Here is a 24187-nt window from a genome sequence, read left to right as displayed (position 1 = left end):
TGAGCCAAACCGGCTATGGCAATATTTTATTTCCTCAAGAATAAAAAGCATGCTTGTTTATAGTCTGTTCCTGATAATTTCAAAATCTGAAGTATTGAAGGCTCTGTTTCCATTGGTTTTCACTCATGGTGCCTTATTTCCTTATTAGAGGGCCAGTGCATGAATTCGTGCACCAGTGGGGTCCCTCAGCCTGGCCTGCAGTGATCGGGCGGAAACCGGCCCAGTGCAAGAATTCGTGCACCAGGCCTCTAGTAAGCAAAGATCTTTGGTTAATCTCTTCCTGCCCTCCCTCCTCCCCTCTTCTCTCTGAGATTCATCAGTCTGTCCCATGTTTCCTGTCTGTGCATTGAGCATCTGACCCCTGGTGGTCAGTGCATATCATAGCTACTAGTTGAAGGGTCGCTTAGGCTTTTATATATATAGATATGCTTGGTCAGTTTTGTCTGTGTATTAACAATACCCTTATAAAATATCTGTAAGGATTTTTTTTTTGCATCTTAGGATGACAGTAACTGCCTCCAGAGAGGATACCTGAAGGCATGACCAAACCAGAAAACACACTAAATTCATGCTTGATTACCCTGAACTACCAGGCAGTGTAAACCTGGGCTAGCGAGCCTCACAAAGGCTAAGCCAGAACCACAGATGTTTCCCTTCTCCCACTTTTTTCCTGCCACATTTAGTAAAAAAAATAACCAGGTGGGAGCAGGGATGGAGTGGGGCAGGCATGTCTATACTTCACCCTAACTCGGAGGATATAGATACAGCCTTCCACGCCCCATTTAGTACAGGGATAGTTTCCTCTAAGCTTTCCCTTTGAGAGGACTGAGATCTTAACTACTGTTCATACCCTACAAGGCCACTAAAGTCAAAGCCCCACTTTGTCCAGATCATCAAATGCCCTCAGGGCAAAGGCAGATTCCATCCCATTGTGATTAAATTACCTTTCTGGATTCTTATTTTTAGTTATATTTTTTTTGGTCTAGAACTTCCTTATCATATTGCCAATTCTTTTATTTCTTTTTCTTTGGAGTCCAACATTTTTTAAAATTTAAACTCTTTATTGTTTAAAGTATTACATATGTCTCCTTTTCCCCCCAGTGACCTCTCTCCAGCCGCTCCCACTCCCCAGCACATGCCCTCACCCCCGTCTGTGTCACTGGTTATGTTTATAAGCATGCATACAAGTCCTTTGGTTGATCTCTTATCCCCCATCCCATCCTCCCCTGCTTCCCTCTGAGGTTTGACAGTCTGTTCGATGCTTGTCTCTGGATCTATTTTTGTTCATCAGTTTATGTTGTTCATTATATTCCACAAATAAGTGAGATCATGTGTTATTTATCTTTCTCCGACTGGCTTATTTTGCTTAGCATAATGCTCTCCAGGTCCATCCATGCTGCTGCGAATGATAAGAGTTCCTTCGTTTTTACAGCAGTGTAGTATTCCATTGTGTAGATGTACTACAGTTTCCTAATCCACTCATCTGCTGATGGCACTTGGGCTGTTTCCAAATCTTAGCTATTGTAAATTGTGCTGCTATGAACATAGGGGTGCATATATCCTTTCTGACTGGTGTTTGATTTCTTGGGATATATTCCTAGAAGTGGATTTCTGGGTCAAATGGGAGTTCCATTTTTAGTCGTTTGAGGAAACTCCATCCTGCTCTCCACAGTGACTGCACAGTCTGCTGGAGTCCAACCATTTTGATGCTTTCCATAGGGTAGGGCTGGAAGGACAGAGGCAGTCCAAATACCGTAGCCTAACATTAATAAACAAGATAAGACACTGCTGTTTTTCTTGCAAAATATACCTGATATACAATTCTCTATACTGAAATTTATGTTCTTGTATCCCTTTGAAGGATTATTCCACTTTCAATGGCTGCTACTCATACTCATGAGACATGTTGTCAACTGAATAATTGTAAGCTACTGACCTCGAGCTGAAGATCCTTTTGTCTTTCATGCTATACGATTCCAATGCGTGGGCATATGTTTCTTTATTTATACTGCTTGGGACACAGTGTGCTTCCATTCTGGGAGTCCAACTACACATTTACCACACATTATTATTCTCATTTTCCATCTCCCATCTCTCAAGGCTGCACACTGTGTAACTTCTTCATTCATATACTCCAGTTCACAATTCTGTCTTCTGCCATGTTTAATGTGTCTACTCCACAAATATTGAGTTTTCTTTTTTTAAAATAATTCTTTATTGTTGAAAGTATTACATATGCCCCTTTCCCTTCCCACTGACCCCCTTGAGTTTTTTATTTCAACTTTTTTTCATTTCTGAAAGTTCTACTTGGATCACTTTGATACTTTGTTTTGCATTACTAATTTTTATTCTATATGTATTTCTTCAAATATTTCATATACTAGGGGCCCAGTGCATGAATTCATGCACCTTGAAAGGAACTGTGGGCCACGAGGCTGTGGTGGGCACAGGGGCATGTCTCGGCCCATCCTCCATGCCCCCACCCAGCCCCTCCCACCACAGCCCCTGGTCCCGTCTGCCAGCAGCCCTGCTCCGGCTGTCACCGCTCCCATGCGCTGACGGCGCTGGCCCCGCTCACACCCACTGACTGCGCAGAGCGATTACGGCCGGCACCAGCAGAGGGTGCAAGCAGGGCCATCGCCAGCAGTGGGTGAGAGCACTGGGCGGGACCATGGCACGTAGAAGCAAAGAATTTTCAGTAACCACCAGAGGCTTGCCCCAATGACAGCAACCGGCACCCTGCCTTGGTCTGGTGTCCCCGCTCACCAGCTCCACCATCCCACCGCGGCCAACGCCTGCCATGTTCTGTGCTCTGCCGCCTGCTGCCGATGCCCACCATGTTCTGTGTGCACCCCCTGGTGGTCAACGCATGTCATAGCGACCAGTTGTTTGGTTGTTCCACCATTCAGTCTATTTGCATATTAGGGTTTTATATATAGATACACTAGAAGCCCCCCCACCGGTGCACAATCGGGGCCGGGGAGGGACTATGGGAGGGCTTCAGGGCATGTCCAGCCCATCTTGCCCAGTCTCGATCGGCCAGACCCCAGCAGCAAGCTAACCTACCAATTGGAGCATCTGCCCCCTGGTGGTCAGTGCACATCATAATGACTGGTCAAACAGTCAAACAAACAGCCGGATACTTAGCATATTAGGCTTTTATTATATAGGATACGGCATCTGACTATTCAACATGTGCAGGCCTCAGGGCATCTAATTTTGCTAATTCTTCCTCACAATGGTATGTGTTTTCTGATTGTAAGTTCAAGTTTGCTTAAATGTAATGTATAAAATCCATTATTTTATACATTAAATAAAAGCCTACACTATGTATGCTTTTCTCTAAAGAGGGTTTATGTTTTCTTCAGCAAGGAACAAAGGATTACTATCATAACGCTCACTGTTCCTTTTTTTCTCTTTTGGCCTTTAGAACAGTATCTTAATTTTTAGTGCACCAAAGTGATCACAAGAAACCATATTTACTGTGATTTATCCAGCATCTAATTGGAGTGCGATGGGAGAGCTTTTTAGGAACACCCAATACTGCTGGACACAGGAGTCCCTCCCCCCCTTTTTTTTCAAAATATATTTTTATTTATTTCAGAGAGGAAGGGAGAGAGAAACATCAATTATGAGAGAGAATTGGCTGCCTCCTGCACATCCCACAACAGGATTGAGCCCACAATCCAGGCATGTGCCCTGACCAGGAATCAAACCATGACCTTCTGGTTCTTAAGTCGACACCAAACCACTTAGCCACACTTCCCTCCCTTTTTCATCCTCCACATGGACTGTGTGTTCTGGATGGCACCCATGACCGTGTAAGGGCTCTAGGTCATGTGTACCTCACTACAGGTGCATGGCTGTCCCCATTTTATTTGGATTACACTTCAGCTTGGAGAAACCAAGTAATTTGGTCTCTCCACAACACAGCTCCTCAAAACTAGACTCAGGAGGATCAAAAAACAACCAAAAGACAATAGACTATACACACCCTTCAAAACTAAATTTCTGCTGTCATCCATCTTTAAACTTCCACTTATACAGTATATTTGCACAAATTATACAGTAAAACAGAATAAAAAAGGAAAACCATCCTACCTTCTGTGGAAACTTCTTGTTTAAATTTTGTATTCAGGCAAAATATAAAAACATTTGGGGGTTTTTCTTGGAGTATATGCAACTTGAAGAAAATTTTTTTCATTCAGTATAAGATTGATAATGGCCTCACCTGAAAAATAAAAAGGAAAAATCTTACTTTAAGTTCTGCTTTTATAAAGTAAATTACCAAAATGGTAGATAAAAGGAAAGCAAAAATCAGTATCTTTACTTAGTATTCAAATTATCAGAACATTTCAGGATGAAGGAATGAAAAACTCCATTGCCTCTATTTGTGTTAGAGAGCCTGGTGCTGATGGCATACACCCAATCCGGTGTCTGGTTAATGAGCTCAATGGTTGGAATGTCACACAGATTTCAAAGATGTGGGAAGATCTCTATGGAATTGTCCACTTTAGTAACTTTATGTATGCATTTATTTATTTTTTATCCTCACCTGAGGATATTTTTCCATTGATTTTTAGAGAGAGTGGAAGAGAGGGAAAGACAGACAGAAATATTGATGTGAGAGAAACACACAGGTTAGTTGCCTCCTGCACAAGCCCTAACCAGGGCCTGGGCCAAGGAGGAGCCTGCTTGTGTGCCCTTGACTGGAATCAAACCCGGGACCCTTTGGTTCACAAGCCGACGCTCTATCCACTGAGCCAAACCGGCTAGGATCAGTCTAGTAACTTTACACTATCTCCTCAAGAAATGCACATTCCTGGTTGGTTAGAACATCGTTCCAATACACCAAGGTTGCCAGTTCAATCCCCGGTCAGGGCACATTCAAGCATCAGCCAATGAGGCTGGAATGGCTCAGTGGTTGAGTGTCGACCTATGAATCAGGAGGTCACAGTTCCACCCAGTCAGGGCACATGCCCAGGTTATAAACTTAAGGCAGCCGATCAAGGATTCTCTCTCATCACTGATGTTTTTCTCTTTCTCTCTTCCTCTTCCTTACTCTCTGAAATAAACAAAAAATATATATATTTTAAAAAAAACAGCCAATGAATGCACAAATAATTGGAACAACAAAACTAAGTTTCTCTCTCCCCTCAGCCCCACTATTTCCCTCTCTCTCCCCCTCAAAAAAAAAAGCATATTCCTGGTCACAAGGTGACTGATAATCCATCACAATGTCTAGAAGCATCTCCAACAGTGACCTCTACACACCATTTCCAAATCAGGCGACCAGCACTGCCCAATGAACTGACTGACTCCACGTCTCCGGCAAAAGCACAGACACTTGGAGCCTGGGAAGCTCACTTGGTACTTGCATGAAAGTCATGATTTCACCACTGGAAACTAGTCTTTAGCATTTCCTTCCCTGGACACATGAATTCCCTGATGACCACCCAAGAAAAGGCCACCTCTGCTCTCTCTCCCACCAGAATGGGGGTCAGCATTCTCCTAGGTCCATGGCTACTTTAAAAGCCACCTTATACCTTCATTCTAAAACCTGTTTTTGATCTTTTTGCTACAGGGAGCAAATTTACCTTCCCACCTGCAACAACTAAAAAAAAATTAAAGGGTAAAATATATGGAACAGTTTTCAAGAAAACGGACACCAGGCAATGAGGAAGAGCCATCCCTGACAGAAGGGAAACGAGAGGACCCTCTCCCTGCCCAGGTCCCTGCCTGGGGAGGACCGTGGCTCTGGGCGCAGCAGAGGAGCCAGGTGGAGCCACCTCTTGAGGCCGAGGCGCTGACGTTCAGTTCGGACAGAGCACTGGAGGGGAGTGGCACAGAGGTGCAGGCTCCAGCTGGGTGCTGACAGCAGCGTGTGAGGCAGCCTCCAGGCCAGGCACAGCAGCGCCCAAAGGGCTACCAGGAACAACCCTCGAGTTCACAGGGAGCCAGGGACACTCTTCCTCCCAGTCACAGTGCAAACTTCCTAGTTCTCCGGCTGGGGCAAAATTAGCCCTACCAGTGGTTGGAAAACTGCGGCTCACTAGCCACATGCGGCTCTTTGGCCCCTTGAGTGTGGCTCTTCCACAAAATACTGACTTCTGCGCATGGGCCATGACGTTTCAATCGCACTGTACGTGCGCGCCCACACGTGGTATTTTGTGGAAGAGCCACACTCAAGGGGCCAAAGAGCCGCATGTGGCTTGCGAGCCGTGGTTTGCCGACCACTGCTAGACTAAACATTACTCTGGCCTCACCTAACAAAGCTTAAAAGTAAGACCCACCAGAATCAAACTGTTTCCAAGTAATTTAACCACATCTCAGAAAAAAGGTCACGAAATATGTATAAAAATACAAAAATACCCAGCATCCAACACAATAAATTCAGTGTCTTGGCAGTTTGGCTCAGTGGATAGAGCGTCAATGAAGGTCGCAGGCAGGAGGCAACCAATCGATGTATCTCTCTCACATCAATGTTTCTCTCTGTCTCTCTCTGTCTCTCCTCCTCCCTTCTACCCTCTCTTAAAAAAAATCAATGGAAAAATATCCTTGGGTGAGGATTCACAATAAATAAATAAATAAATTACCAGACATACAAGGAAGAAAACATGAACTATAATGAAGAGAAAAATCAATCAAAACTAACCCAGAAATGACACAAATGACAGAATTAATAAACAGAGACATTTAAACAGTTGTCCGAACTGTATTCCGCATCTTCAAAAACCTAGAGGAAAGATTAGACATGTTAAATGGAGACATGAAAGATAGACAAAGACCCAAATAGAATCATAAAAATACTCAGTCCCAAAAAAGGCAGGAAAGAGGGACAGGGGACAAAGAACAGTGTCCTTCTCCTGTGAGCCTCTCCCCGAGGGCACTGTAAGGGGGACAGGACAGTGTGGTTGTCTCCTCCTCCCCAGCCCTCTCTCTAACCACACCAACGCTTACCACTTCCTAACATGCCGAGGGTCTCCATCGCTGACGCTCTGCACGTGGCCCCCACTGCCTGGAACGCCCCTCCTCCCACCTCCCTACTTGACAAAGTCCTGCCAGCTCTTCAATCCAAAACTCAACCACAACACTCACATCAAGCTTTCCTGAGTCCTTCCTCAGGATTCACACAAGTCTGTTTACACATCTTTTAGAAAATCACATTATAATAATCTGGTTTGAAATATTATTTATTTTAAATTATGAAAAAAATTAAAAATACAAAAAGACCCACAGAAGAGTATGACAAATACCCATATATTGAGATTTAATAAATGTTAAGAATTGTTCACATATGCCTATTTTTAAAAACCTCACATTTCTAATACATTGAGAAACTGACACCCATTCCATTCCCTTCCTCTTAAAGGTAATCATTAACTTGCAGCATCATAATTGCATTCTTTCACTGCCCGTGTGTTTATAAGTAATGCACTGTTTTAAGAATATACTTTTAGCCCTAACCGGTTTGGCTCAGTGGATAGAGTGTCGGCCTGCGGACTCAAGGGTCCCAGGTTCGATTCCAGTCAAGGGCATGTACCTTGGTTGCGGGCACATCCCCAGTGGGGGGTGTGCAGGAGGCAGCGGGTCGATGTTTCTCTCTCATCGATGTTTCTAACTCTCTTTCCCTCTCCCTTCCTCTCTGTAAAAAATCAATAAAATATATTTTTTAAAAAAAAGAATATACTTTTAGCCCTGGCTGGTTTGGCTCAGTGGATAGAGCGTCCGCCTGCAGATTGAAGGGTCCCAGGTTCGATTCCGGTCAAGGGCTTGATCCCCAGTAGGGGGGTGCAGGAGGCAGCTGATCAGTGATTCTCTCTCATCATTGATGTTTCTCTCTCTCTCTCCCCTCTCTCAAATCAATAAAAATATTTTTAAAAAAGAATATACTTTTATAACACATACATGTGCTCTCCAAGTGTTTTAAGATCAACTTTGAATTTTAGGAAATCATCTATACTGACACAGGTAGCTTTCATTTTGAATTTGGCAGGCACTGCATCCCTGCGAGGCCTCCCAGGCTGTCCCTGACTTATTACCATTACAATCGAGGCTGCCTGGACTTCTAGACATGTACCTTCATGCACAGCAAGTGCTTCCCAGCTTTTCTTCACTTGGACACAGAACTGCTGGGTGACGGAAAAGACACCTCCCAGTCCAGCAGACAAGAGACACATACTCCAGAGTGCTACACCCGTGCTCGGTGCAGCTCGGTGGGAACGGCAGCTCACCATAGCCTCGCCCACAGGGCAAAGTCCCGGGACTGGCCCAGGTCATGAGGTTAATAAATGTCAGTTCTAGAACTTGAACCCAGGTTGGCTCAGCAAAGTCCATGTTCTCCATCTCCACATGACACCAGATTCTGGCCCAGTCGATAAAGAGGAAAGGGAGGTATCCAAACAGGTGCAGGAGGAGTGACGAAGGTGGAGAGAGATAACAGGAAGGTACTGTCCTGGCTGCACGGGGCAGGGAGGCCACCAGCAGAGCCAAGAAAGAGACAGAGCAGGTCTCACAGGCTCGAGGGGACATGAGGCTGGGGGGAGAGAGGTGCAGTTTTCAAATGGAGCCATGGTTTCTTTGTGGGGTGACAAATATTCTGGAGTTGGTGATGGCTGCACAAACTTGTAAAAATACACTAGAAGTTACTGAATTGTACACTTTAAAAGGGTGGATTTTAGGAAATGTGAATAAACCCTGAATGAGAAAAAATGAAGCAGTCAGTGGGCTGACAGACAGAAGAGGAGTCAATTCCTGAAGAGGAGCTCCACGAGGTGTGACTGCCACCAGCAGTCCAGGGGCATGGGAGAGAGAATGGACGAACAGAGCCCTGCCCCAAAGAGCCTGACCTCTAGCAGAGAAGACAGGTCCCGCAGGCCTCCACCGCAGCCCACTGGGAGGGAGATGGCGGGCAGGCGCACAGCCCGGAGCATGCTATCTTCCAGTGCTGAGGACAGACCACCCAGTTCCTGTGCCTTGGGGCCTCTCTGAGGACAGGGCTAAAAATACTGACCTCCTAGGGTGGGTGTGAGGACTGACTGAGGCTAAGTCCTGTGCTTGGAAGCAGGCCTGACCCGGAGTGCCTGGGGTACGTTAGCTCTCACGACGCCCACGGAGGGGAAGACGTGACTCCTACAAGGTGGTGTGCCTGGGGGCTGAGCCTCAACTCCAGGTGCACCTGCCTGGCTGGACGCTCAGCCCCACCACTTACTGGCCTAAGTTTCTTAAACTCTCTGTGTCTCCGTCTTCCCAACTGTAAAATGCGGATGACGAAAGTATATACCTCCAAGGTCAATGTGAACATGAAACAAGATAATCTATCAAATGCTCAGCACCTGCCTGGCAAACAGGAAGTGCCCAGTGAGTGTTGTTGGTCAGAGAAGGCTTCCCTGAGGAATGAGTGGCTTGAGTTTCACTCATTTTAAATTAATGGCCACAAACCTCAAGAGGGAGCTAGTTTCCCTCTTCAGACAATTGCGACAAATGTCAGATAAGCACAATTGTGTACAGCCGCTTTCATCGAGAAGTGAGTCTACCTGCCCATCCTGGGACTCCTGGACCTGCTGCAGCCACGGAGGTGGCACGATGAGGACCAGGTGCAGTTCTGAGCCTCGGCTTCAAGAGGCTTCACAGCGTCCACCCTCAGTCTCTTGGGCTCCGGTGACCAGTGTGTGAAAGCCCACGGGCCTCCCTAGGTGCCAGGGCCCTGCAGAGGCCTGCACACCCAGCCAAGGCCCTGATCACAGACGGAAGTGGAGAGGAGCCATCTGGCTGAACCCAACCCCAGCTGGGCTCAACCCACAGACTCATGACCGGAAACAGAGATGGTCGTTTTAAGCCGCTCAGCACTGGATGGCCTGCTGCAATAGATAACTAATATAACAACCCTGTTCTTCCTTCTACTCTCTCCTTCACCCTCCAGCATGCGTACCCCCTGAATCCATAGAAAAAGGAGAAGGTCTCAACTGGGACCTCTCCTATTCCCTGCCTCCCCTCCTGCTGTCATGGCCCCTTCCCCATGCTGCAGGCCCCTCCCCTCACACCTCCCAATGCTTCTCCCGCAGGAATCTCCAGTGCCCTCCCGTCTGTGCACACGCACACCCTGCCCCACAGACATTTCTCCAACCCCTGTTCACAGCAAAGCTTCCTCAAGGAACTGTCTGCTCTTACTGTCCCCAGAATCAAGGGGAGAAGGGAAAAGAAATATGAGCTCAACACTGAGGGCACCCCCCCACATACATACACACTGCTCACAGACGGGGGCAACAGTGCTTAGGTCAGACCACGCTTACACAGCATACGACTGCAGGAAAAAGAGGTCAGGGCTACCGAATGGCTAAAAACTGAAGGGGAAACTGAACAAAGAAGGGAAAATCCCACCCTGGCCGGGGTTGGTCAGTGGTTAGAGCACCGACCCACACAAATTCGATCCCAGTCAAGGGCACATATCGGGGTTGTCTCTCTCACATTATTGTTTCTCCCCCCCCCCCCCCTTCTTTCCCTTCTACTCTGTCTGAAAATCAGTGGAGAAAATAACGTTGGGTGAGGATTAACAACAACAAAAAGGGGAAAAGCCTCAAAATCTTCATTAAAATTCCTCCTAGCCCTAACCGGTTTGGCTCAGTGGATAGAGCGTCAGCCTGTGGACTCAAGGGTCCCAGGTTTGATTCCGGTCAAGGGCACGTACCTTGGCTGCGGGCACATCCCCAGTAGGGAGTGTGCAGGAGGCAGCTGATCGATGTTTCTCTCTCATGGATGTTTCTAACTCTCTATCCCTCTCCCTTCCTCTCTGTAAAAAATCAATAAAATATATTTTTAATAAATAAATAAATAAAATTCCTCCCAAATCCTTGGCTGACTCCTGAGCTGCACATGGTGAGATGACATGCCAAGAAATCACATAGAAAAAAAGTCAAACTCATAGAAACAGAGTAGGGAGTGGCTGCCAGGGATGGGGGTTGGGGGTAGAAAGAGGCTGGTAAAGGTGCGAACATTCAGCTATGAGATGAATATGGTCTGAGGACCAAATGGGGACTGTAGCTGATGAAACTGTGTTGTATAACCGAAATTTGCTAAGAGGGTACAACTTCAGTGTTCTCACACACACAAACTATGTGAGGCAATGGATATAATTAACTAGATGGGAAGAATCCTTTCACAATGTATGTACATGTATATAAAATTATGATGTACTTTAAATATCTTACAATTTTATTGGTTAATTATACCTCAATAAAGCAATACAGCTGAGAAAGAGAGAGATACACACAAACCCATACACACCTGACCAGGCAGAAAGCAGCTGTTGTGAGATGAAAAAGATTTCAACAGTTGTCCAACACTGGGTGACAAATTTTGGATTTTCTGTTCTGCCATATTAGAAAGGTTTTCCATTAAAACCCCAGAAGGGCCATGGCTTGGGAGTAAAAACCATGTTCCAGAACTAAGGGCTGTGCCCTAAAACATAGGGCAAAAACCAAACAGATCCACCCTTGAAAAGCTTCACAGGATCAAGATGCTCTCCCAGTAATTTAACAGCTGGCCATAACAAAACTTAATACTCTTTAAGGGAAGATAACTTAAAACAGAGTCTCTAGAATGTACTATCCACAATGTCCATTATACAACAAAGTTACTAGACATGCAAAGTAGAAAAATGTGAACTATGATCAAGAGAAAAAAACAATCTACAGAACCCACAAATGACCGTATGTTGCAACTGACAGATGACAACTTCAAAACACCATTATAAATATGTTAAAGGACTTTGGGGAAAACAGGGCAGAAGGGATGAGCAGGTGGAAAATTAGCAGAGACTTGTGAACTTGAAAAAAGAACCAAAAGGAAATGCCAAAATTAAAAATATAATACCTGGAATTAAATGTCACTGGATAGAATTAATAACAAAATGAATACAGAATATACTCATGTAAACAGTGAGAGAAAATAATTTTTAAAATACAGCCACGCTCAGCACCTGTGGGAGAAAATCAAACAATCTAAAATAGACGTCACTGGACTGCCAAGAGGAAAGGAGAGTGAGATAACAGCCAAAAAGTTTCCAAAGTTGATTACATACGCCAACCCAGAGAGCCAAGGACTGAAGTAAATCCCAGGAAGGATAAATACTAAAACACCAAACTCAGAAAATTACCATCAAACTGAAAAAGAAAAAAAGTTTATAGAAATAGAGAATTTACTTACTTAATAAAAATAAATAAAATATCTTAAAACACAGCAGGAAAAGATGTCAGGTGAACAATAAAAATGACAACTGACTTCTCACTAGAAACAACACACTATGGGAGATGATGGAGAAACTTCTTTATTTTTTATTTATTTATTTATTTATTTATTTTTATTGATTTCAGAGAGGAAGGGAGAGGGAAAGAGAGTGAGACAGAAACATCCGTGATGAGAATCATGGACCAGCTGCCTCCTGCACGCCCCCTACTGGGGATGGAGTCTGCAACCCGGGCATGTGCCCTTGACCAGGAATCGAACCCATGACCTCCTGGTTCCTAGGTCGACGCTCAACCACTGAGCCATGCCGGCCGGGCTAGAGAAACTTCTTTAAAGGGCTAAAAGAAACAACTGTCAACCTAGAATTTTATAACCAGCAAAAATATCCCTCAACACTGAAGGGCAAATAAAGACATTTCTAGACAAACAAAAGCTGAGAGAATCTGTACCCAGCACACCCACAACATAAGAAATACTGAAGTCCTAGCCAGTTTGGCTCAGTAAATACAGCATCTGCCTGCAGATAGAAGGGTCCCAGGGTTCGATTCCAGTCAAGGGCACATAACTCAGTTGCAGGCTCCCAGCCCTGGACGGGGACATGCAGGAGGCAATCAATCAATGTGTCTCTCTCACATCGGTGTTTCTCTCTGTCTCTCCCACTCCCTTCCATTCTCTCCAAAAATCAGTGGGAAAAATATCCTCAGGTAAGGATAAAAAAGTAATTTAAAAATAAAGAAACTAAAGAAAGAGCTTCAGGCTGAGGACAATGATGCCACCTAGAACTGTGATCTGCGAAAACAATGAAGAACTTCCCAACTCATTCTCTGGGGCCAGTTACCCTGATACCAAAAGAGCATCATCCTATATAATAAAAGCCTAATATGCTAAGTTTCCGGTCATCCGTTCAACCAGTCAAAGCATAATGTGCTAATGATATGCTAAGGCTGCTCAGCCGCTCGCTATGACGTGTACTGACCACCAGGGGCTAGACACTCCAACTGGTAGGTTAGCTTGCTGCTGGTGGATGGTGAGACAGGCCAGACACGCCCTGGAGCCCTCCTGCAGTCCCTCCCTGGCTGGCCAATCTCCCGCATCCCTCCCCGGCCCCGATTGTGCACCGGTGGGGTCCCTCTGCCTGGCCTGCACCCTCTCGCAATCCAGGACCTCTTCGGGGATGTTGGAGAGCCGGTTTTGGCCCGATCCCGCAGGCCAGGCTGAGGGACCCTACTGGTGCACTGACCATACATACATACGTCCAACCGGCATAAAGAATGGCATGCTTTATGCTATAGATGTGAATGAGAGGAGACTATAAGTGTGAAGTCACACTGATATTTGTTAGGTTACTACAGAAACGTCACCTGTCTGTCAATGCATGAGATGTTTTCACTTACATTTTCGGCAATCTGACCAAAAAGTTCAATACTGCCCTAACCGGTTTTGCTCAGTGGATAGAGTGTCGGCCTGCGGACTCAAGGGTCCCAGGTTCAATTCCGGTCAAGGGCATGTACCTTGGTTGCAGGCACATCCCCAGTAGGGGGTATGCAGGAGGCAGCTAATGGATGTTTCTCTCTCATGGATGTTTCTAACTCTCTATCCCTCTCCCTTCCTCTGTAAAAAATCAATAAAATATATATTTTTAAAAAGTTCAATACTATTTGATAATATGCTCATTAATGGTGCGGGGTGACACTGTCACATTATTAAATAAACATCAAATTGTGACACTTCAAATAAAACAAATGAAAAATGTATAGAATTAACAAATGACAAGCATCTTAACAGCACAAAACACGGTCAAAAAAACGTTTACAAGTCAATCGAAACAGTCAACATTAATATTCGATAATATTTCTAAATAAATTATATAACATTTTATATTTTATTTTTAAATATTTATAAAAGTCGTTAAATTAAAAAAATGAACGTTTTTTTATGTATGCGTGGTACATACGATGCACACTGGCAATTTAAAAGTAAATGTTTACTTGCAAATGCGCAATACATATAAAGCTCTCGCTGGCACCAATCGCACATGTGTGTTTCAATCTTTCATTGTTGATCGTGAATATGGTTGTTCTTGTTGACACTGAATTGTAGTTCCTTAAAATAGATAATAATAGAAATCAACATCGTCAAGAAAATATATCTGAAAAACAATTATTGGCACAATATACCTCTGAGGTTGAACCTCTAGTATATAGATATTATATACTAGGGGCCCAGTGCACGAATTCATGCACCTTGAAAGGAACTGTGGGCCGCGAGGTTGCTGTAGGCACAGGGGCGGGCGGGTCTCAGCCCATTCTCCGCACCCCTGCCTGGCCCCTCCCGCCAAGACTCCCAGTCCCATCTGCCGGCAGCCCTGCTCCTGCCACAGCTTCTCCCATGCACTGACGGCACTGGCCCCACTCGCACCTGCTGATGGCATGGAGCAATTGGGGCCAGCGCCAGCAGTGGGTGCGAGTGGCGGCTGCTGCCCCGATCGCCCCTCAGAAGCAGGGGGAGGTGCAGAAGCCCTCAGGGGCGATCGGGACCAGCACCGGGTGCTGGAAGCAGGTGCAAGCAGCAGCTCCAGCACTGGCAGTGGGTGTGAATGCCAGTCGGGACTGCAGCGTGCAGGAGCAAAGAATTTTTTAGTAACCACCAGAGGCTTGCCCCGATGACAGCGACCAGCGCCCTGCATTGGTCTGGAGTCCCCACTCACCTGCTCCACTCTTCCGTCGCAGCCAACACCCACCATGTTCCATGCATGCCCCCTGGTGGTCAGTGCACATCATAGCGACCAGTTGTTTGGTTGGTCCGCCATTCGGTCTATTTGCATATTAGCCTTTTATTATATAGGACTAGTGGCCCGGTGCACGAAATTCATGCACATTGAAAGGGAATTAATTAGAAGAAATATTTTAATATTGCTATTTGCCCTTTCCTCAGCTTTAATGAGGAAGCTGGGGTGACAGCCACACTGTCCCCGGAAGCCTGGGTCAAACACTGAAGGGCCGGTTGGGGGCGTGACTGGTGGTGAATTGCAGCCAGCCCTGATGTCCCGGCAGGAGAGCGGGTTGGGAGACGGCGACTGCGGGCGGACTGCCGCCCCGCCAGACCCGATCTGCCCGCGGGAGAGCGGGTTGGGGAGCGGCGACTGCGGGCGGACCGCTGCGGTCACGCCCGCCAGCCCTGGGTCGGGTCGCACACGGGTCGCCCGCCATCCAGGTCACAGATAGCAGGCCCGGATGGCGGAGGGGCAGGCAGGATGGCGCTGTCCCATCCTGCCTGCAGTATGCAAATTAGCCGCCATCTTTGTTGGCGGTTAACCGCCATCTTAGTTGGCAGTTAATTTGCATATCTCAGTGATTAGCCAATGGGAATGGTAGCAGTCGTACGGCTAATTACCATGTTTCTCTTTTATTAGATAGGATACTATTTTGACATGTAATTTTTTGCAGTAATGTAATTACTGCACGAATCTTTCTTCTAATTAATTTCCTTTCAATGTGCATGAATCCGTGCACTGGGCCACTAGTCTCTTATGAATATAGATATAAAAATCCTCAACAAAACACAAGCAAACCAAGTCCGGACACACATAAAAAGGGTTATACACTACACCAAAGGGATTTATCCTAAGAATGCAAGGTTGCTTTAATACCTGTAAATCAATTAATATAACACATCATATATCAATAGCATAAAGGACAGAAACCAAGTGATCACCTCAAAAGTTGCAGAAAAAGACACTCTTTCCCTTCAATGCGGCCACAGGGACATAAATGCATATATAAACCTTACATACCATAAATCCAACCATAAATGTCTGCTGCTAACCCAGGGAAATAGAACCAGGGGTTTCTTGAACAACACAAACCAGAACCATCATTTTATGGGCTTTGCATTCCTCCCTGCTTCTTCCTGCCAAACACTAACCCTAAGGCCCGCTGTGGGGATTCAGTGGCCGGAATGTCAGCAAGGGGCCCAGCCAGACTCCGCGGCTGAGGCAGCCCCAGCCCTGCACCTCCATCTCCCCCTGGAAAACCAGCCACAGCTTCAAACTCGGCTCCAGCTGGTGGGGTTGGAAGGGTGACAGGGCTGTTTTATTATTTTGCTTGTTTGTTAATCCTCACCAGCAGATATTTTTCCATTGATTTTTAGAGAGAATAGAAGGGAGAAGAGAGAGTCAGAGAGAGAGAAACATCAGTTGATTGCCTCCTGCACACAGGCCAGGGTTGGAGCCTGCAACCGAGGTACCTGCCTTGACCAGAATCAAACCCAAGATCCTTCAGTCTGCAGACCAACACTCTGACCACTGAGCAACCAGCTAGGGCTGACAGGGCTGTTTTAACCTAATGTTTTAGGGGACTCCTGCTTGTATAGACTATTTTAATGATTGAATTTTACAAGATCTGTGGCTCTGGGGCTTTCTTAGTGAAGAACAATAATTTTAAGATGAACCTTAAAATGTTCTATATGTGAAGGGGAAAACAGCTGCAGAAAAGGCAATGGACAAAATCAACACCTTTCATGGTAAAAACATTCCACACTTTAGGACTAGAAAGCAATTTTCTCAACCACTGAAGGCCCATTATCTCCACTCCTATTCAACGGTCCTAGCCAGTACAACGGTGCAAGAAAAAGAAATAAAAAGCTTAACAATTGGGAAAAAAGTAAAACTGTCTTTATTTGTAGATAATGATTATATAGATAAAAAACCCAAAGGAATATTCAAATGCACTATGAGAACTAAGTGAATTGAGCAAAGTTACAGGATACGTGATCAGTACACACTAATCAACTGTGTTTTTGTACATTAACAACAAATAATTGAAAAACAATATAAAAATATTTTAAATAACATAAAAAATATCAAATATCTACAAATATATTGAATGAAAAAAATGTACCATCATACTGAAAACTACAAAGAATTGCTGAGAAAAATTAAACATTTAAATAAATGGAGAGACATACCATGGGCACATATCAGAAGACTCGACATTATTCAATCCTAAAATTAATCTACAGATTCAATGTAATCCCAACCAAACTCTCAGCAAAAATTTTTGTACAAATTGAAAAGCGTATTCTAAAACTTGCAGAAAATTCTGTAGAAAAGTGAAAGTGAAGGTCTTACACTCCTGATTTCAAGACTTACCATTAAGTTACAGTAATTCAAAGTGTGGTATTGGCACAGGATAGAGAAACAGACCAATGGAACATAACAGAAAGCCCAGAAATAAGCCTATGCACACATCTTCAAGTAATTTATAACAACGCCTCCAATGCAATTTAATGCAGAAAAGAGAGTCTTTTCAACAAATGATGCCAGAAAGATTATATAATCCATGTGGAGAAAAAAAAGCACCCTGAGTCTACCTCACCTAAAAAATAATTCAAGCTGACCCAGCTGGTGTGGCCCAGTGGTTGAGCATCAACCCGTGAATCAGGAGGTCATGGTTCAGATTCCTAGTCAGGGTACATGCCCAGGTTGCAGGCTTGATCCCCAGTAGGGGGCATGCCGGAGGCAGCTGATCAATGATTCTCTTTCATTGATGTTTCTATCTCTCCCTCTTCCCTCCTCTCTGAAATTAATAAAAACATATTTTTAAAAACATGCAAGATGGGTCATTCAGAAAATAGATCAGCCCTGGCCAGTGTGGCTCAGTTGATTGAAGCATTGTCCTGTACACCAAAAGGTCACAGTTAGATTCCTGGTCAGGGCACAAAGCTAGACTGTAGGTTCAGTTCCCGGATGGGGTACATAGAAGAGGCAACCAATGGATATTTCTCTCTTACATCAATATCTCTCTCTCTCTTTCTTTCTCTCCCCCCCTTCCACTCTCTCTCTAAAAAAAAATCAATGAAAAAAATACCTTTGGGTGAGGATTAACCGAAATAAATAAATAAATAAATAAATAAGTGAGTAAATAAATAAATAAAAGCAGATCAGTATTTGCTTGGAGGTGGAATGGCAGGGAAGGGTGGGAGTTAGGGATCGCAAAGTGGCATGAGGAAATTTTGGGGGTGATGGATATGTACACTATCTTGACTATGATGATTTTACATGCATATACATGTACCAAAACTTTAACAAAAGATGAAGTTTCTTTAAAAAGAAAAAGATGAATCATAAACCTAAATACAAACGCTACCACTATAAAAGTACAAAAAAAGAAAAATATTGACATATTTTTACTTCATCCGAACAAAAATTTTCTGTTCAACACACTATTAAGAAACAAATAGGCAAACCATAAACAGGAAAAAATATTCACCCCTCACTTCCTCTCTTCTTCCCACTCCCTCACTACATATGTATGTACATACACATACCTCATAAAGGACTCATAACCAGAATATATTTTTTATATTTTTATTGATTTTTAGAGAGAGGGAGGAAAAGGGAGAGAAAAACATTGATGTGAGAGTGAAACATCAATCAGCTACCTCCTGCACCCTCCCCACAGGGGATCAAGCCCAAAACCTTGGCATGTGCCCTGACTGGGAATTGAACCAGCAACCTTTCAGTGCATGGGATGATGCCCAGCACAACTGAGCCACATTGGCCAGAGCCAAAATATACATTTTTTTGAACTTCTAAAAATAAATAATAAAAAGACAAACAATCCAATAAAAAATGGGCAAAAGACCTGACACTTCACAAGAGATACACAGATGGCCAATACGCACATGGAAAGCTGCTTGCCATTTTATTCACCAGAGAAATACAAAGTAAAACCACAGTGAGATACCACTACCACCTGAATGGCTAAAATTAAAAAGACTGACAATACCAAGTGCTGATGTGGATGTGGAGAAACTGGAACTCTCCTGTATTACTGGCAGGAGTATAAAATGGTACCAGTATGGAAAACTGTTTGGCAGTTTCTAAAAAAGCTAAACACACATCTATATTATGACCCAGCAATCCCACTCCTAAATATTTGCTCACAAGAAATAACAAAAGACATGCCTAAGAATCTTCAGATTTTAGTCAGAATAGCCAAAAAATAAAAGCAACCCAAATGTCCATCAATAGAAGAGCGATAAACAAATGAGGATATTTTCATACAAAGGAATATTACTCAAATAAAAAGCACAAACTACAAATACAGGCACCAAAATCACTAAACCACAAAAACATCACACTGAGCAAAAGAAGACAGATACAAAAGACCATATGCTTTATGATTTCATTAATATGAAGTTCAAGAACCTGTAAAATTAATCTATAATAATAAAAATCAGAAATATGGTTGCCTTGGGATTTTGAGGACTGGTGTAAAAACTGGAAACAGACACAAACTTTTAGGGGTGATAGAAATGCTCTATATCTTAGCATGAGTGATAGACATAATGGTGTATACATTTATTAAAATTTATCAAAGTGCCCGGCCAGTGTGGCTCAGTGTTTGAGCATCAACCTAAGAACCAGGAGGCCACGGTTCGATTACCAGTCAGGGCACATGCCCGGGTTGCGGGCTGGATCCCCACTAGGAGGCATGCAGGAGGCAGCCAATAGGTGATTCTCTCTCTCCCTCTCCCTTCCTCTCTAAAATCAATAAAAATATTTTTTAAAAGTCATCAAAGTTATATATTTAAGATCTGTATATTACATTGGGTATAAAATATTAATACTTTTTACACAGTGGAATTTTTGAAAAAATAAGACTACAATTGCATATTCTGTGCTAAACAGAAGAGGGCTGTTTGCTGTACATGGATATGACATGATCTCCAAGAGGAAGCGGATGGCTGAGGGACAGGGTAAGAGTGAAATTGACTTCCCAATACTGTGGATCTTTTGCGTTGTATTCTGCATTCAGATCACCATGTGCCTGACCCACTCATTTATTTACTGTGACCTTGGGTATGTTACTTCATTTGTCTGTGCTTCAGTGTTCTCATATGAATATTAACAGAAGTATTAAGAGAAACTACATCAAGTTGTTTTCAGAATTAAACAATTATCAGGTTAGATGCTGAAATGTAGAATTTAGCACTGGTTTTCATTCTGGTTTATAGTAAGTTCTGCACAAGTCATATACCCACTTTATGTCAAAATGTTATTCTCACAAGGATACAAGAATAAAAGATAAAGCACTTTGGCCGAAACCGGTTTGGCTCAGTGGATAGAGCGTCGGCCTGCGGACTGAGGGATCCCAGGTTCGATTCCGGTCAAGGGCATGTACCTAGGTTGCGGGCACGTCCCCAGTGGGAGATGTGCAGGAGGCAGCTGATCGATGTTTCTCTCTCATCGATGTTTTTGACTCTCTATCTCTCTCTCCCTTCCTCTCTGTAAAAAATCAATAAAATATATTTTAAAAAAAAAAAAGATAAAGCACTTTGTTTAAAAAAAAAAAGAATTAGCCCTAGATAGTTTGGCTCAGTGGACAGAGTGTCAGCCCACATACTGAAGGGTCACGGGTTCAATTCCAGTCAAGGGCATGTACCTTGGCTGCAGGCTCTATCCCCGGTACTGATCCCCAGCCCTGGTCGGGGTGTGTGCAGGAGGCAACCAATTGATGTGTCTCTCTCACCTTGATGTTTCTCTCTCTCTTCCCCTCATTTTCACTCTCTCTAAAAATCAATGGAAAAATATCCTCAGGTAAGGATTAACCAAAATAATAATAATAATTAAATGAGATGATATAGGTAATACACATTAAAAAATACCAGGGCCTGCCCTGGCCAGTGCTGCTCAGTGATTAGAGCATCAGCCCACACACTGAAAGGTTATGGGTTCTGATCCCCGCCACAGTGGGGGGGGTGCGGAGACAGCCAATCAATGTGTCTCTCTCACGTCCCTTCTACTCTCTCTAAAAAGCAATGGAAAAAATATCCTCCTGCTAGGATTAACAATCTACACTAATAAAAGAGAAACATGCAAATTGGTCATCACTCTACACCCACCAGCCAATCAGGGCGAGTATGCAAATTAACCCAACAAAGATGGCCACGGCCATAGCGGCCAGGCAGTGCTTGGGGCTGCTGGGGGCCAGATGGGAGACACAAACACACAGAGCCCAGCACCCAGCAGCCCCAAGCCCCGCCATCGCGGTGCTGGGGCTGCTGGGGGGATCAGAGACATAAACCCGCAGGACTGGCACCCAGCAGCTCCGGCACCCAGCAACCCCAAGGCCAGCCACTGTGGTGCTGGGGCTGCTGGGGGCCTGATCGGAGACACAAACCCGCAGGCCTGGCACCCAGCAGCCCCAAGGCCCACCACCACGGTGCTGGGGCTGCTGGGGGCCAGATCGGAGACACAAACATGCAGGGGCTGAGGCAGAGGTGGTTAGAGGCGATCAGGCAGGCAGGGGAGAGCAGTTACGGGGATCAGGCCGGCAGGTGAGCAGTTAGGAGCCAGAGGTCCTGAGGGTTCCCAGATTGGAGAGGGTGCAGGCCAATCTGAGGGGACCCCCTTCCCGTGCACGAATTTCGTGCACCAGGCCTCTAGTCTATACTAATAAAAGGATAATATGCTAATTAGACTGGGAGACCTTCCAAACGTCCTTCCGGACAAAGCTATGGTGGCGGGGCCAAGGCAGAGGCATTTACGGGCAATCAGGCCAGGAGGGGAGGAGAGTTGGGGGTGATCAGGCAGGCGAGTGGCGGGGGCAGTTGGGGGTGAGCAAGCCAGCAGGGGGGGGCAGTTGGTGGCAAGCAGGCCGGGGGGGGGGGGGCAGTTAGGGGTGAGCAGGCCAGAAGGAGCGGGGAGTTGGGGGTGAGCAGGCTGGTGGGGGGGGGGCAGTTGGGGTGATCAGGCAGGCAGGTGAGCGGTTAGGAGCCAGCGGTCCCGGATTTCGAGTCGGACATACCCTGAGGGGTCCCAGATTGGAGAGGGTACAGGCTGGGCTGCGGGACACACCCCCCGCATGAATTTCATACACTGGGCCACTACTAAATAAAATAAAGTAAAAAATAAAATAACCTGGTCTTGTCTTTTTTGTTTTGTTTTTTGTTAATCCTAACCAGAGGATATTTTTTCCATTGATTTTTAGAGAATGGAAGGGAGGGGGAGAGACAGAAAAGAGAAACATCCATGTAAGAAAGACACATGATTGGTTGCCTCCCGCACGCATCCCGACCAGGGATGGAGCCTGCAACCGAGGTATGTGCCCTTGTCTGGAATCGAACGGGCAACCCTTCAGTCCATGGGCTGATGCTCTATCCACTGAGCCCAACTGGCTAGGGCTGTTTTTTTAAATAAGTGCCTGGTACTCAATCAGCTATCAGTATTATTTAAAAACTTAAAACAGTACTTTTAAAGTTAACCATTTCCTTAACCAAAATAAGGGGGGGGGGGGGGCTTTAGGCAACCTGCCCATGTGTCCTGTCGCTCCGTCTCTTCACGCTAACACAGGAGGTTCCTGGGGGACTAAATGAAGTCCCTCACCCCAAGCACTTGACACAGTCGCACACCACAAATGGTCAGTTCCGGGCTCTCTGTGTCTGTAAGTGGCCATGCCCATGCCCGAGGCGTTAGCCACCATCCCCTGCTGGGCTTGTGCCTGCAGGCGGCCTCCCTCCCGCCTTCCTTCCACCTCCATCTGCAACGCCCCCCCAGTCCACCGCCTGCTCCACCCCCGAGGATCAGCATTCCCAACAGCTCTCCCCCCAAAGCCCCCAGGGGGACCCCCACGGCCTACACCCCCACCCCCACCCCCTCCCAACACCTCGCTCCTGCCTGAGGCACGTCCCTGTCCCACGTCTGACAATGGCGCTTCCCAACTCCGGCTCGGCCCGGGTCCACGCAGGACTCGGCCCGGCCCCGGCCGCACACGTGGGGTCTGGGTCCCCGAGGAGGCACCTCAGGCCTCGCACCTGCCGTCCCTGCAGCCCAGGCTCTGCCCCTGTCTGTCCCCGGCTCCTCTCGCAGCCACTGCTTCTCGGCCCAGAGCTTGTGAGTTAGAAAAGCCAAACGGGAGGAGGGAGGGAGGGCGGGGAGAGCCGCCAGCAGCTGCCCGTGCTGGAAGGGCCTGGGGCGGTGACAGTGGGCGAAGGAGTCCCGACCGGGCGGACAAGGCCAGGGACGCGGCAGGCGGGTCCGGGAGCAGCGCGAGGAGGGGCTGCCGGCGGCGGGCAGGCCGGGCCCAGGAGCCACCGGGAGGCCCAAGAGCCAGGGGTGGGCAGCCCGGCGGGCAGGGGACACAGCGGCAGGCGGGGGCCGTCAAGGGGCAGGAGGTGACGGGGCAGGGGCAGGGGGTGGCCACACTCGGAGCCCGGAAGCGGGGCCACCGAGCGGGACGGCGGGCGGGAGCGGGCAGCGGGGGCGGAGTGTCCCGCGCAGACAGGCCGGTCGGGCGCTGACAGGACGGTCCCTGCCGGAGCTGAAGGGGCAGAGGCGCCGACGTGCGGGCGCTGAGGCGGCGAGAAACGGGAGACACCGACGGGGCGGGGGTGCACACCGACGGCTGTCATTGAAGGGAGGTCACTGGCAGGGGAGGGGCGGGCACTGACATGGGGGCACTGACACCGGTGGACACGCCCGGGGCACGGACGGGCGCGGGCGCTGAGGAGCCTGCGGCGGCCGCACTCACCTGCCCCGCGGGCCGGGCGTCGCGGCGGCTCCTCGGAGGCCCGGGTGGAGGCCAGGGTGTTGGCGGAGGCGAAGCCCGGGCGGCCTGGGGCGGGCCGCACGCACATGGGCCCGGCCCGGCGCGGCGCCTACGGACTCGGCGCCCACGGACACTGCGCGGGCCGGCGGGCGGCTCGGGACCGGCTGAGGCCGCGGGTGGCGCTCGGGTCACTCCAAAATGGCGGCTGCGGAGCGGGCGCGCGCACGCTGGCGCGGGGGCGGAGCCTCTTGGGGCGCGCACGCTGGAGCGGGGGGGCGGGGCTTCGTGGGCAAGGGCGGAGCCTCTCAGGGCACGCACGCTGACGCTGGGGGTGGGGCTTCACGGGAAGGGCGGGGCCTCACAAGGCACGCACGCTGGGGCGGGGCGGGGCG

General features: G+C 46.8%; 1 protein-coding gene across 5 annotated transcripts in view; it reads right to left on the bottom strand.

Annotated features, from left to right (window-relative positions):
- The window catches only part of PPP6R2 (protein phosphatase 6 regulatory subunit 2), a 63575-nt gene extending 39601 nt beyond the window's left edge, over positions 1-23974 (bottom strand). For 3 of the 5 annotated variants that reach the window (XM_070411353.1, XM_070411354.1, XM_070411351.1), the window contains exons 1-2: positions 23778-23864; positions 4102-4231 (exon numbers count right to left, since the gene is read on the bottom strand). The gene's annotated coding sequence lies outside the window, so the exon portion shown is untranslated. Of the gene's footprint in view, positions 1-4101; positions 4232-6655; positions 6737-23777 lie in introns of all 5 variants that reach the window. The other 2 variants (XM_070411352.1, XM_070411355.1) reach the window with 2 other exon arrangements.
- Positions 23975-24187: the final 213 nt, after the last annotated feature.

This window comes from Myotis yumanensis, unplaced genomic scaffold, assembly GCF_028538775.1.
Source record: "Myotis yumanensis isolate MYYU_CA2020_CCGP unplaced genomic scaffold, mMyoYum1.0.hap1 SCAF_3, whole genome shotgun sequence".
Taxonomy (NCBI): Eukaryota; Metazoa; Chordata; class Mammalia; order Chiroptera; family Vespertilionidae; genus Myotis; species Myotis yumanensis.
Note: the sequence above shows the minus strand (reverse complement) of the source record. Positions and strands in the feature narration are given on the sequence as shown.